The following is a 4,559-nucleotide window of genomic DNA, read 5'->3' on the forward strand; positions in this document are numbered from 1 at the left end:
TATTACAGTTATATGTTAAAGTTTTGTTACTATTGTACATGTGTAACTTTGAGTGAAATACTGTATGTGTTAATGGTAGGTTAAAGGATTTAACTATGGAAGCATTGGTAGGTTAAAGGATTTAACTATGGAAGCATTGGTAGGTTAAAGGATTTAACTATGGAAGCATTGGTAGGTTAAAGGATTTAACTATGGAAGCATTGGTAGGTTAAAGGATTTAACTATGGAAGCATTGGTAGGTTAAAGGATTTAACTATGGAAGCATTGGTAGGTTAAAGGATTTAACTATGGAAGCATAGATGTGTTATAAGAAGCAAACGGGAGAACGACTGGTCAAAGAAGCAACATCAGTATTAGATCAAAGAAGAGCGGAGTAAGGCTATCAAACACAGGGAGGTAAAGCAAATAGGGAAGTAATGACTGCTCGAAAAGTTGAACTGGTGACTATAGTCCATTTCTTTTAGCAATGCATATTTGCACCGACTCGCGGCGGTGCCCTTTTAGCTCGGAAAAGTTTCCTGTTCGCTGATTGGTTAGAATTATCTTGTCCAACCAATCTGCAATCCGGAAACTTTTCTGAGCTAAAAGGGCACCGCTGCGAGTCGGTGCAAATATGCATCGCTAAAAGAAATGGACTATAGGTATTTGGTTATAAGACTACACAACCACCACAGTCATTCATCATATCTTATCAACTTTTTGCAAAAGGAAAATTAAATTAGGGACAGTGATGAAGTGCAAAATTGCCTATCAAAAAAAAAGATTATGTAGTCTATATGGGGTATGATTTTTAGAGGAACTTGCAGAGCTAATTTGTGAATAAAATGTTACTTTTCTTATGTGGAACAGAGTCTAGGTCATACACAGTTTTGCCTTCTTGATCCTAACGAGTGTAAGTTGATGCGACTTGGATTCCATTGCACGGAGGAAATGCTATGAATGAAAAATGTGTTTTTATAAGAATTTTTTTTCATCAATTCAAAAGTCTAAAGGAAATTTATATTATAGCAACAAAACTCTCCTTTTGTACAAGCTGAGTATTGAATACTTTATATCTTATACATTCACCAATCTGCATTATCAGTGTCATTAAGATTTTTTTAGTACTTTTTTAATACTTTTAGTACTTTTCCCAATACAGGAAGGTTTAAGCATGCTTCAACAATCTCATCTGGCTCTTTTCACACAAAGTTTGTTTCTTTTCCTTTATAACATTATCATCTCAATACTATTTCCCATCACTTGTGATCCCATCAGAGATGTGTTTGGAAGTCCTTCACCAATTCGGCCCTTCCCTTTGATGAAGGAATTATCTAAATGGAAGACAGCCTGTGAATAGTGGTTTTTTCACACGCCCCTGCTTTATACACGACACCCACAAGGTCTTGCGCTAGGGTAGTAACCTCTGCATTCCGTGCTTTTATCTTTCTCTGGTATATTTGGAAGATTTATATCAGAAAAGTGTAAAGAAGGACCCTATTCACCGAGCGTCACAGGTCTCTCCCCAGAAATAGATTTTTCCTTCGTCAAAATCCCTTTTGTGCCATGTGGAATTCTAACTCTTTTGCTAAATTAATTGTGTGATCATCTAACCTTTTTACCTATGGGATTATGATGGCCTGTGAATATTGTGTTGTTGATCATAGGATTGGATTCTAGTAAGGAATGGATATAGCAAATATTTTACAATACAGTATACATAACTTGCGTGCATATTGTTTGAGGTAATCAAAAGTAGGCCTATGAACCAACTTATTTAATGCAGTCTCCATATAGTGTTCTTCCTTGATTGGCCATTTAGATTAATAAGCAGTTAATGTTTATTTTGATTTGTGTGGGGTAGAAAGTCAGTTGTCAAATTGAATGTATGTAAAAACTCGCCTTTAAAAGGCCTAAAACTTTTGTTGGCTTTTATTTAGTGTGAAAGATTTTTTTTTTTTGCACACAGCATACAGAAGGTCCCAACTTAAAAACATTTGGAAATACAGTATAGGCACAGATCAAACTGAAATCTCGGGTATTGTGTCAAAAGTTTGTATTCTATAATACAGTAAGATAATGAAATATAATAAAGCAATAACATATCATATAATACATTAAGCAAAAGGATATTTACATTAACCTGATATTTATTTTATTTGAAATTTGGCTATTTGTTGATTTTCGTAGCTGGAAATCTTAGTCATGGGAGACGGGTGAAGCCTCCCCTAGACTAAAGCCCTGTCCGCACGATCGAGCATACCCGACGGGCAAACAGTGATACCAGACCACAATAGTTAGTAAGAATTAAGGTTAATGACATCAGAAGCAGGACAACCACAGACAGGGATCTGGCATCATAGTGTGTTGCCAGATCCCTGCCTTTAGTTTTCCCGCTTCTGACGTCGCCAACCCTCATTTTCACTAACTATTGTGGCTTGGTATCACTGTTGGCCCATCGGGCATGCTCGATCGTGTGGGCAGGGCTTTAGATTTAACAAAATTTGTCTTACAAAATATAAAGAAGAATCTGCAATATGGATTTACATATGATATACTGTATTTATAAATCACCGATGTACTGAACGAGCGATGAGTGAACTGCCATATGGAAAGCGATTACTGTGTTATTATTATCAATATTATCATGGTTATTATTATAATAATTATTATCATTATTATTATTATTATTATTATTATTATCTTAGTTTCTTGGAACCTATTAAGTTTGTAAGTTGAGAAACTTCTGTATACTTTTGAGTAAAGATAAGTTTCCATATGTTTTTATAAATATATAATACTGTTATAAATTAAGAAAAATATTGTTGTAACTCTGATCAGTACTGTATTCAAATCTTTCAGTGGATATTACTTTAGCCTAATTTATATTTTTATATTTCTTGATTATTCATAGGTTGTGTTAATTTCATTTAAACAACTTTTTAATGAAAAGTAATCCTATATTTTATTTAATAGAATATGTTTAATGGGGACATATTAAATTTGTTGATTACAATATCTTTCAATAAATGGAATTAGGTTCTTGATTACAGTTGGGAAATGTTCCTTAGGTTTATTCATGTACCGTATTTCAGTATTGTGATTTTGGAAGATAGTCTTTTTGTAATAAAAGTTCCTTTTTATTTTTTTTCTATAGAGTGGAACCCTCCAATCACTATTAACTATGATATGTGTATTGCAAAAGTAGTGTACCTGTACAGTATGTTAGAACCATGCTCCTGTTGAGCTCAAAGAAAAGACCTGTGCCAAGAACTTTGTCTCTATAAACAAAAGTACTTCTGTTTTCGTTTCTCACTCGTCATTCTCAGTCTTTTATTCTTAAGCCTTGTATGGTTTTCTGTAGAGTTTTGTAAACAGTAGTTTATACATTTGCACCAGATATGTAAAGTTTTTATGAAATAAGTTTCAATATCTATGAGCTTGTATGTTGTGGCTTCAGTGTGATGTAGGTCGTTAAACTATAGCTCTTCAAAGTGTATTGTATCTTCCATTAGAAGCTTGTTTTTCTGACGAAAGGCTTTTTATTGTGGTATTTTATCATTGGTACAATTATGCATACTTTGGTGATATTATATTGCTTTTAAGTTTAGAGGCAAAACATTGCTTATTTCACATACTTGCTTATTAGCATAACCTGAGATGCTGTGATTCAGTAGTATTCATTTGAGATACATTTGTGCCATCTCTTGATCATTAACTATTATACCTTTTTTTTGTTTTTGAGTTATTTTGAGTGTTCTTTAGGTTCCAAAGAAAAGTTTGTACAGTATATGCAAATATGGGTTCCTAGGTTAAGAAGGTTGTTTCCAATCTTCAAAAGTTTACTGTATGCTTGGATATGCTTACTACTTGAATTCTTGCCTGTAAAATACTTTAAATGGTTGAATTTAGTAACAAGGACTCAGATTTTTATGACTACCTAAAGAATTAAATCAAAGTATTGTGAAAAGAACTTACTTTTGTTTAGTGACGGAAATTATAATACAGTACAGTAAAACACTACTATCAACTGCTTTGTCAGATATGAATTAGTCTTAATATTTTTTAAAGTACTTGTACCACTAGTCTGGAAAGTTTTTTTTCTTTTTTGTCTTTAGTATTTCTACATTTGCAGTACTGTAGTTACTGTATTACCCTTGCATTGTTCTACAATAACATTACATTTTTATTGAAAAGTGTAGTTGTGTTTCAGAATGAATACTACATGTGAAAAATGCTTATTTAAATGTAATATTGATTGTAAATTGTGTTCAAAACTAAGTACTGTAGTACTCTTTAAACAAAAAATCAGTGTATATGCTATTGATGCTTGGGTAAATTATACTGTTGAAGTATTTTTATTCCATTACATTGATTTTTATCTGATTAAACTCATCAAATAATTCAATTAATGCACAGCCCTATTCTATTCATTCTTATATATACTACCATAGAATTGGTATACTTTTAATGGTTTTAACTTTGAAGAACCTGATCCTTTTAGTGAATATCATTTTGAAGAAAAATAAAGTCAATTTTGCGTGGGCTTCTTTAAGTTTGTATTGGCTTTTTCTAAAGGT

General features: G+C 32.5%; 1 protein-coding gene across 1 annotated transcript in view; it reads left to right on the top strand.

Moving 5' to 3' along the window:
* Nucleotides 1-501, top strand: part of LOC137650182 (uncharacterized) — a 35,875-nt gene extending 35,374 nt beyond the window's left edge. The window contains exon 9 of the mRNA XM_068383354.1: nucleotides 1-501. This exon is cut by the window's left edge and continues 2,178 nt beyond it. The gene's annotated coding sequence lies outside the window, so the exon portion shown is untranslated.
* Nucleotides 502-4,559: the final 4,058 nt, after the last annotated feature.

This window comes from Palaemon carinicauda, chromosome 11, assembly GCF_036898095.1.
Source record: "Palaemon carinicauda isolate YSFRI2023 chromosome 11, ASM3689809v2, whole genome shotgun sequence".
Lineage (NCBI taxonomy): Eukaryota > Metazoa > Arthropoda > Malacostraca > Decapoda > Palaemonidae > Palaemon > Palaemon carinicauda.